General features: G+C 34.1%; 1 non-coding gene across 1 annotated transcript; it reads right to left on the bottom strand.

Moving 5' to 3' along the window:
- Positions 1–1,287: 1,287 nt before the first annotated feature.
- On the bottom strand, positions 1,288–1,367 carry TRNAL-UAG (transfer RNA leucine (anticodon UAG)). Its single transcript has one exon. It is a non-coding gene; the product is annotated as a tRNA-Leu (tRNA).
- Between the last annotated feature and the right edge of the window lie 10,354 nt (positions 1,368–11,721).

The following is an 11,721-nucleotide window of genomic DNA, read 5'->3' as shown; positions in this document are numbered from 1 at the left end:
CATATCATATATCGTTCATATCATATCAGTTCTTATTTTTTAGTTTCCATATCATACATACTTCTAACGAGGTTATATTTAATGTCATTCATATCATGTTGTATACATACAATTTAAGAGACATAACATAACGTTTCATGCTTTTAACATAACATCTCATCATATACATCTCATACTATAATATATCGCATCACAATATGTGATATCATAAACATGTAAATTTATCACATATCTTGTACCATAACATATTTCATATCATATCACAACATCTATATATATATCCACCCGTCATTCACATCTTGTATCATAATCATATCATATCGTAAACACACACACACACATATCATTGAACACATCATACCGTAAGTATTATCATACAATTCACATATTATAACATATACATAACATATCATAAGCATATCGATCCACAAATAATTAACACATATCGATATATATGACACGTGCAGAACCACGGGGCACGTCAACATCAAACATTTGAACACATATTTCATTATTTCTATTCACAATTAATTTTTGCTAATTTAAAAGAAAAAGAAGATCTTACCAATAAATTTTTATCTCTTCTTTCGGTTAAATGATTGTATGGGGCATTTCCTTTTTCTCTCCCTAAATAAATCTCCAATTTTTTTTCTTTTCTGTTTGTATCTCCAATCTTTTTCGGGATGTGAGAGATTGGATGGGAGAGAGGTATTAGTAATTGTATTTTTAATTATTATTATTATTATTTCAAAACCATAGAATGAATATTGAAAAATAATCCGTAAGTGACCCCAATGTTAGGGTCGAGAAATGCACACATGCAAATATGATTTCGTGTCTAGTGGCATAAAACATCATGTCTTGGCTTTGGCTCTAATTTCATTTTTTGGTGGATTTGGATGCATTGTACTTTTCTACACACTGCCCACACACATGCTCCTGGCATGAGATTACAATACGATGCATGGGTTGTGCTGTTGGGAACCGAGATAACGATGAGATGCAACAATGTTGTGTCGCACATGATTGAACATGCACGCATAGACGGCGTGTGTGGTCAAACAAGTTTTAATTCTACATTATGGATGTTTGAATGTTGAAGAAAAACTCTGCCTAAGGTATAACAAAGCCATAAAGTCGAGTGAAAAATGTGAATGGAGATTGAGTACTCAAGATCACGAGACACGACAGATGTGCCTTGACAAACCATCTCTAGACATGAGATTGCAATATGATGCATGGGTCGGACGATGAGATTGAAACGATGAGATTGAAAAAGTATGATTATGACAGCTGTGGGATTTGAACCCACACCCTTTCAGACTAGAGCCTAAATCTAGCGCCTTAGACCACTCGGCCAAACTGTCCCAACGAATGTGTCTAGAAAAACCAAGATGATCGAGTATCTCAAGACATGAGATTGCATCACGATACATGGATCGTGTTGTTGGGAACCGAGATAACGATGAGATGCAACATTGTTGTGTCGCACATGATAGAACATGCACGCATAGGCGGCGTGTGTGGTCAAACAAGTTTTGATTCCACATAAGTGATGTTTCAACGTTGAAGGCAAACCTTGCCTATTGTATAACAAAACCATAAAGCCGAGGTGAAAAATGTGAATGGAGATTGTGTACCCCATAAGGTTTTTGGCGAGCGTGTCAAGATCATGAAGCCGCACATTTGAAGAAGTATGACCGTGACACGATGCACTGGTCGGAGTAGGGCTAGACTCTCTCTTTAGTAGACGCGTTTTAAAATCATGAGGTTTTTATAATATGTGCTAGCAGCGGGCTTGAAGGTTTACAAAAAATGAAAATAAATGACAGCTGTGGGACCACGCCCCTTCAAACCAAAGCCTAAATCTGGCACCTTAGACCACATGGCCAAACTGTCCCGAGGGATGTGTCTACACAACCAAGATGGTCAAGCTATCTCGAGAAGCTATCTCAAGACTTGAGATTGCATCACAATGCATGGGACGTGTTGTGAGGAACCGAGATGACGATGAGATGCAACGTTGTCGTGTCGTACACAATTGAACATGCATGCATAGGCAGCGTGTATGGTGAAACAAGTTTTGATTCCACATAAGTGATGTTTGAATGTCGAAGGTAAACCTTGCCTAAGGTCCAACAAAGCCACAAAGTCAGGTAAAAAATATGAATGTACATTAAGTATCCCATAAGGTTTTTGGTGATCGTGTCAAGATTAGAGGCCGCACATTTGAAGAAGTATGACCGTTACCCGATGCACTGGTCAAAGTAGGGCGAAACTCTCAACATAGTAGACGCATTTTAAAACCATGAGTTGGACAGCACCCATAGAGTATTTAAAAGAGTTTAGTGAAGTTCCTAATTTAAAAGAGTTTAGTGAAGTTCCTAATTTAAAAGAGTTAATTAATATCATTGATCCCTAATAGATGCATTTATAATCGTGAGGTTGAAGGTGAGGTTGAAGACGACAATATTTGTTAGCGATAACCTTGAATTTATCCTTTCTTTATCGGAGATATGTATATGTTTTACCAATTTTACCAATTTTCTTTTCTTGATGGGAATGTTATTTATTGTTGGTATAAAGCCATGTTACGATTCTGGAAACTGTGGGTTATGGGCCCACTATGGTTCGGCTATGCCACTCTGATTAGTTAATTAATATCATTAATCCCTAATAGATGCATTTATAATCGTGAGGTTGAAGGTGACAATATTTGTTGGCAATAACCTTGATTTTATCTTTTCTTTATCGCTTGAGTATGAGTACTCGTGAAATGAGATGTTATACGGACCCTTGTAGTTGATGGGAATGTTATTTATTTTCACAAAAGTTATACGATGGGAATGTTACTTGTTGTTGGTATTAGAGCCAGGTTTCGATCCTAGGATCTGTGGGTTATGGGCCTACCACACTTCCGCTGTGCCACTCTGATTAGTTTATTAATATCATTTTGATCCCAAACAGATGCTTTTAAAACCGTGAGACTCACGACGATACGTAACGAGCCAAAGTAGACAATATTTGCTGGCGGTCGACTTGGCTATTACATAACCTAAATCACCATAAGTGAATTCATTCCAAGGAATCTTATGCTTACACTCTTCATTGAGAGCGGTAGTTATCCTTCGAGAAATATACTTTGGAAGTCCTTCAATGAAGCGCATCATCCATAATTAAAGGGTACTATCATATCATGTCATAACCTTAGTTACAATTATATCTTTGTACCATTAGAAGTAGCTAACTTTTCGCATTTTATAATCATAAGAATTTTCTCAAACGTTCAGTATGGATTTCTAGTTCGCCTACGACAAACTTTAAGACAATATATAAAAGGGTATTAATGGCTATTCAACACTTATATCATTCTCCATAACTTGAGATATTCCAATTTCACTTTTTATATTTGTACTTCTTTTTCTATAGTAGTATGGTTGAGTATCCTTTGCTTTTCTTCGTCGGAGATATGCTTCTCCAACCCATCTTTGAGTACTCCTGTGAAACCAAAAGTTACAATTTGAGCAATAGCGTGGTCAAACTTACCTCGAAGCCTATAGGCGCTAGCTCCCATCAACATTTTGTTGATTACATTTATGACTAGATGACCGGATAGACCATCTATATTCCACTTATGTATGCATGTTCCTTCATAGGTGGATTGAGTCATTTGAGTTTTTTCTTCGCACCGAACATCGGGGAAAGAGGGTTTAGGATACCAATTTTTCTTCATCTAGTTTTTTGGACTTTGTCCTCTAATTTAACAGTTTTGTTGATGAGGTCTAGTTTTTTGGGCATCTTTTCTTCTTTCGAGAAATCATTTTTAAAATTTTTGAGGTCTTTCTCATATGGTTCATTATGACACTAAAAGTTTAATTACTTAAGGTTCTATCAAAATTGAAAGATTGTTTAGGTTTTCTTCCATCAGAGCAAGTGCCTGTTGAGCCGAGACTGATTACTTTGTCTAAAATAGCTGGTATGAACAAAAGAACTATCCTCAACTTTAGGAATCTCACGCCCTTAATATTTACAATAGTTTTTTTTTTTTTATTTCTTTTGTTGTCGTTTTTCCTTAATTTTTTCTAAAATCTTCTTAACTGGTCTTGCAATGGTTGAGAGAATCTTGTTTGAGAAGTTATTTTGATGTTGGATATTTAGGAAATGTCTTTCGAAAAATGGTCATTTACAAGATCTGCCACAAAGGAAAAACACTGAATTTCTCAACTCAATGTCTAGGCTACTAGCAGTTTTAGCCCAGACATCTTCGGTAGGTGATTTTTAAAAGATTCTTCAAGAGGCCGCTTCAATCGGTTTAGCGTCTTCTCCTTCTATCATTGAAAAAGAAGACACAATATATGACCTTAATGATCGTTCTTAGATTCACATCCTCAAGGTTTGTAACAACAAACGCCACCGACCACAATTGTCATTTGAAAATGATGATTCCTTCGACACTGTGAGTCATTTGAAAATTTTATATTCCATGATCAAGTTTTTGGCATGATTATTAGATTATCACATGTATAACAAGATTTGCGTGAGGATTGTGATATGGTTGCAATGGCACATTACCCTTGTCCCATAAAATGTGGCCTTTATTTGCATATTTTTCCAAGTCTCCTGAGCTAATGATGGATCTTAAAATAGATAACATTTTCTATGGTTGATGAAAGAAACAAGAAAGTAAGAGATGACATATGTGTGCCAATATTGCTCCCCAACCCATGTGTCGAAGGTTGGATCATGCACCCGCTATCAAGAAAGTATGTCGTAAATGGTTTAGCATGTACACGGGAGAGTCGGATGCTCAAGAGAATCCAAATGGATGAATGTTTGAAATGTCCTAATGAGATGATTGACACATGGGTCAGTTCTCAACGTATGTGTTTGAGCAAACTAAGATGGTCATGCATCATATCATGATGCATGGATCGTGTTGTTAGGAACTGATATGACAATGAGAAGCAACGTTGTTGTGTTGCGCACGATTGAACATGCATGCGCAGGCGACGTGTATGATCAACCAAAATTGAATTCCACAAAAGTGATGTTTGGTTGCCGAAGGCAAGCATGCCTAAAGCTAGACTTGTAGCTCAAGGTAATTGTCAGGAGGAAGGTATAGACTATGAAGAAACTTTTGCACTCGTTGCTAGATTATAAGCTATTAGAATGTTACATGCATTTGCTTCTTACAATAATTTTATATTATATCAAATGAATGTGAAAAATGCATTCTTTAATGGTTATATTATGGAGGAAGTTTATGTAAAACAACCTCCTGGATTTGAAAATTTTGACTTTCCACGTCGTGTCTATAAGGTGAAAAAGGCTCTTTAGGGCTTAAAACAAGCTCCAAGGCTTGTACGATAGACTTAGTAATTTTCTTATTGAGAATGATTTCAAAATGCGTAAGCTCGACACTACTCTCTTTATTAAACTTAAAGAAAAAGATATGCTATTAGTGCGATATATGTGGATGATATTATATTTGGTTCTACTAACCCTTCTTTATGTGAAGAATTTTCTAAATGTATGCATAATGAGTTTGAGATGAGTACGATGGGAGAGCTCAGTTTCTTTCTTGGACTTCAAATCAAACAACTTAAAGATGATATCTTCCTAAATCATGAGAAGTACATCAAGGATTTACTCAAAAGGTTCATGTTCAATGAAGGTAAGATTGCAAAAACTCCAATGAGGACATCTACCAAGCTTGATAAGGATGAAAAAGGTAAATGTGTAGATACAAAATCTTATCGAGGTATGTTTGATCTTTACTTTACTTACTGCTAGTAGACCTGATATTGTGTTTAGTGTATGTCTTTGTGCTAAGTTTCAATCTTGTCCTAAGGAATCTCATCTACATGCCGTTAAAAGAATATTTAAATATTTACTTGGGACTATTAATTTAGGATTGTGGTATCCTAGAAATGTTGGGTTTAAATTGGTAGGATATTCTGATGCGGATTTTGGGGGAAGTTTACTTGATCGTAAAAGTACTAGTGGAACTTGTCAATTTCTGGGTAGTTCATTAGTTTCTTGGTTTAGTAAAAAGTAAAATTTGGTTGCCTTATCTACTACGGAAGCGGAATATACTGCGGTTGCTAGTTGTTGTGCTCAAATTCTTTGGATGAAACAAACTCTTTGTGATTTTTTATTAAAATATGATAGTGTGCCTATATTTTGTGATAACACTAGTGCTATTAATTTAACAAAAAATCCTGTTCATCATTCTATAACTAAACATATGGACATTAAACATCATTTTATTAGAGAGCAAGTGCAAAATGGACATATTATTCTTGATTTTGTAAACTCTAATAATCAATTAGCAGATATTTTACCAAGCCATTAAATGAAGAAACTTTTTGCAAAAATAGGCTTGAACTTGGTATTATTCAGTGTGATATATCTTGAATTTGAGTTTGGTATTACTCGCTGTGATATATCTTGAATTTTATAATCTTATTTAAAGGCATGTTCTTAGGAGGAGCATGTCATTCTTTCATTATTTTTTATTGTTCTTTTTTATGATTACAAAGGCAGAAATTTTTTTATGATTACAAATGGGGAGAAAATTAGGAAAAATATGATTTAAGTTTGTTGTTTTATAATTAATGAATCACTTCGTTGTTATTTTATAATTAATAAATCACTTCGTTGTTATTTTATAATTAATGAATCACTTCGTTGTTGTGATGTTTCATAATTCATTGAAGCATTAATATACGGAGAGAATATGGATGTTAGTGAATTTCAAATTTCTGATGATATATTAGAATGACTATGGTGATGCATCGATATTGGTATCATGATATTATTATTTGGACATGTTCATTATTTTAAGTTTTATGGTTTTATGGATTTCATACATCACAAGAAAGGGTGAGATGGTTGGCTTTTTGGCCTTTAATCTCAAATTAATTAATTTTAATTAATTAATTAATGTTGGGATGATAACAAACCTACCTTCAATTTTATTAACAATTCTCAGTATTTTGTCCACAGTGTAAGGTTGGGAATAACGATTTGAACGTCTTTTTTGGTTCACTCAAATTAGAGATAAAATTGAGAAGTTTCAGTCAAAACAAGATAGTTGACGTGATGATGTGGCGGCAAAATTGACATCATGGACCAATCAAATTCAAAACAAGATAGTTGACGTGATGATCGTGGTGGCAAAATTTACATCATGGACCAGCGGGCAAAATTGACATCATGAACCAATCGAAGTATGACATTTATAACTTTGGTAGAGTAACAAATGGTGAAATTTTCAATTGCTTTAATCTACAATAAAAGTTTTCGGTTACTATTTCAATGAAAACTAGTTTTCTTGAATTATAAAATTATTTAAATTACATTTATAATATTTCAATTAGATTTATAAAACTTTCTAATTACATTTAATTTTAACCACATTGTTTTCATTAATACTTTTTTTTATTATATTATTACATTTAAATATATATATATATATATTATATATATATATAATGAAAATGAATTTAAAATGTTTTGAATATTTATTTAAAATAATAATATATATATATATAAACACGTGGTCTATAATTTTTTAGGATAAATTTAAAAATAAATAAATATTATTTTTCGTGTCTTCCCGTTTTAGTGGTCCGTATCAATTCCTATTTTTACAACTTCATCACTATTTAAACTCATCATCTCTTCATATTTTTCAGAACAACACACACAACATAGAACACAATACACAATTTCCCTAGTTTTCTCAACTTCATCACTATTTAAACTCATCACCTCTCTTCATATTTTTTCAGAACACAACACACACAACATAGAACACAATACACAATTTCCATAGTTTTCTCGATCTAAAATTTTTGTTTAAAATCCTCCATTGTTGCTCTCTCCAAAGCTTCCAATTCTATTTCTCTCATCACCTCTTCATATTTTTCAGAACACAACACACACAACATAGAATACAATACACAGTTTTCATAGTTTTCTCGATCTACAATTTTTGTTTAAAAGCCTCCATTGTTGCTCTCTCCAAAGCTTCCAATTCTCTTTCTTGTTTATTTTATTCTTGAGAGAGATGTCTATTGTATTGTGAGAAAATTGTAAATCTATTACTTCAGAGAGTTGTGGTGTGTTTCTATAAGATTTCAGACTGTTGTACCGGTTTGATCCTGAGCCGTGGAAATGATTGAGTTTGCTCTTGCACTCTTAAAAGGAGTGGTGTAGCGGCTCGGCTCGTGCTCTAATACGAGGAAAGAGTTAGAAAGTTTTATTCAAATTCCCAAAAGGCGCTTGGGTAGTGGAGTAGGTTGAGTTTGACAGAAACACTATAAAACTAAGGTGTTATATTTTAACTAAGGTGTTATATTTTCTAACCCTTTTCCTATTTAAATTTCTTTTTCTATTTAAATGCTAAATTATTGTTAATTTTTATTGCATGGTATCTAAGTTTTATTGTTATTAAAAAAAAATTATTGTTGAAACCCTATTCACCTCTTCTAGGGTTGTCATATCAATCTAAAAAGCTCTCCATACAAACTGAATTAAACAGAGGAATTCACATCTCAATGATGTAAAATTGATCGCATCTCAATCATGTAAAATTGATGGAATGAGAAAAGAGAATAAGGAAATAGAGAGTTATCCCGTTTTGTTGTCATTCTGGAAGTTCCCTTCAATTGAGCTCTCACGTCCACCTCTTTACCCTAATCAATCCTTGTTGGTCTCCTTTTCCTTCTATTGTCAATAGTTGCTGGATTAGGATTTTCTTATTCTTCTCTGGTTTCACAGCGCTGCCGCTGTCTAATCCGATTTCTCTCCCCAAGTGTGGCCCCTCCCTATTTTAGGTATCCTTTTTCTTTTATAACGCTTGTTTCTCCTAATTTAGGGCTGAGAAAGGATAAAATTGTCCACCTACGATGTTTCTAATTTGGTAGCCAATGATCCACATGGACTGCTAATGTGGATTAAAATTTCTAGGTCATCCCCGAAAAGTTTGCTTTCCGTATTACTTCAGCATCAAGGTCTGCAATTTATTTCCAGATTTGCAAGCAGTGTTGTTTCCAGATTTGCTATAGCATCATGGTTCAACATAAATGTTCTCGATTTTTACCAAATAGCCCAATTAAGTGTACAATTAAGCTCGATTTATGGAAATTAATCTTCTTTTCATATTAAACCACAATTGGCTATTTCATGTATACTAATTAGAATAAATGGAGCAATTAATGAGAAAATGGTGAGTATAAGTGCAAAATTAACCGTAAAAGAACTTGATATAACTCTACTTTTGGAGAGTTATCAAAAAACGAAAAAAAAAAAAAGAAAAAAGAAAAAAAAGAAACAAGGTTGAAAATTACCAAAAGAAGAGACGAGGAGCAATATCATCACAACAATGAAAGCCAAGTTGAGACTAAATTTGTTTGCGATTATGTTGTATTGTAAATGGTTTGATGGGATGAGGTTCGTTTCATTGTTGTCCATCCCATTGTATAATCTTTGGGACAATATTCAATTAATTTGCTAATATGAATTTTAGAAATACAACATTAAATGGGATGTTATGAATTTAATACACTAAGATTACCATTTACAAACTTAATGTAAAAACCACAAAAGGGATGCAAGTAATGAATTGGGATCAAGTTTTTATTTCTTCCAAAGGATGGAAAGAATTAAAAAATATATATATCATTTTAATCTCACCCCTAAGAAATATTTTTCGAGTTGACCGGTTACAACAGCCCAAGTCCACCGCTAATAGATATTGACTGCTTTGATCTTTTACAATAGTCCAAGCTTACTGTTAGCAAAAATTGTCTTTTTTTGATATGTTACAACCGTCCAAGCCCACTACTAAAAAATATTGTCTGTTTTGAGCCGTTACATATTGCTCTCAACCTCACGGTTTTAAAATGTGTCTGCTAGGGAGAAGTTTCTACGCCATTATAAGGAATGTTTCGTTCCCCTCTCCAACCGATGTGAGATCCCACAGTTACATTTTTATTATACTTCGAAGTTTAGTTTTCATTTGGTTATTGGTTCGAATATTTTACATTTTACTCCTATTTGTTAGTAATGCTCAGTTTGGTCCTTAGCGTTATCTTTTGGTTAATTAATTTAAAATAATTATGATGCTGATCCATTTTGTATCATATCCAAGAGATTCCTAGGTTCGGGCCGAAGAAGCAATGTCACTTGATCACTATCAAACCGACTGCAATCTTTTTTGTCCGTGAGGATCCCAATCCAAACAGAGTGCCTTCTACTTCTAATAGGTCATGAACTAGATCAGAATCATTCTCAACGAGTCCATACGAAGTGTTCCCATTTTATTCATCGGGACCGGATAGAGACCAAAGGTCTTGAACGACCGATCCAGCAGAACAACTCAAAAGATAAAAAAGTATCGTTAATTTCTTCATAAATTTTTTTAAATTCTTTTTAATTCTTTAAACATTTATAGATATTAACCTTACGAACCAAAACATGGTAATTAGTAAAAATTCATGGATGAAAATGTAAATCATGTGTAACCACTCTAATTTTAAGCTATGCAACATACATATTAGGAGAGTTTTCAAATGAAATCTTGGAGCCTTTATAGAAATATTTCAAATATTTACTTGACAATAATATTTTAATTAATATAAAGTAGTAATTATGAATCATGTTTTTAACGGAAAAAATGTTAGGAAGAGAATGACTTTTAAAAAACACCATAAGTGACCCTATTGTTAAGATAAAAAAATACACACATGTAAGTCTTTCAATGTCTAATGGACCTAAAATCATATTCTGGTTTTAGGCTTATTTAAGACAAGGTCGTAGTACCGGACTGGTGAAGAGGTGAAAACATCAACCATGTGATGACTCCAGTATTTTTTTTGTATTAAAATGCATCTACTTCAATTTGTTTTATGTTTTCGGGTATAGACAAGGTCGTGGCGCGCGAGAGGGATGAGGAGATTGAACTGATTCTGATCTTTTAATAACTTTCATAGTATTGTATTGTTTTGTTTAATGAATTGTGCTCATCTTATAGGGTGAAAAGTCAAAATTAAGTTGTAGTCTTGCTGTTCGCTGCCCCCACAGATTCCTTTCTCTCCCGCACATAATCCCACACAAAAAGAGAGAGCATAGAGCTTTGACTTGACCTGTGGGTCCTACTAACACAAAGTAAGGACTTCGAGCATGAAGTGGCTAATCAAGAATGCTCATAACATCCTTATTTATTGTTTTTAGTTGAAAGATTTGGATTTTGGGCCGCAAAGACATTTGCGTGCAAGTGACAACTAAAGTATAACTACCGAATCCCTCCACTAGGAGATATTGTCCGCTTTGGCTTGATATGTATTATGGTCAGCCTCATGGTTTTAAAATGTGTCTATTAGGAAGAGGTTTCCACACCCTTATAAGGAATATTTCGTTCCCCTCTCCAACCAATGTGGGATCTCACAATCTACCCCTTTGAGGGCCTAACGTCCTCGCTAACATACCGCCCGGTGTTTGGCTTTGATACCATTTGTAACAGCCAAGCCCAACTCTAGCAGATATTGTCTGCTTTGGGCCATTACAAATGGTACGAAAGCCAGTCACCAGACGATGCAAAGCACTGGTCGGAGTAGGGCTAGACCCTCTCCATAGTAGATGCGTCATAAAACCTTGAGGCTGATGATGATACGTAACGGCCCTATAAAACGTTCTATAAAACGACGCAATTCA

Source organism: Cucurbita pepo, chromosome 15, assembly GCF_057944985.1.
Source record: "Cucurbita pepo subsp. pepo isolate OVF chromosome 15, ASM5794498v1, whole genome shotgun sequence".
NCBI classification, from domain to species: domain Eukaryota; kingdom Viridiplantae; phylum Streptophyta; class Magnoliopsida; order Cucurbitales; family Cucurbitaceae; genus Cucurbita; species Cucurbita pepo.
This window is presented reverse-complemented; position numbering and strand designations above follow the sequence as displayed.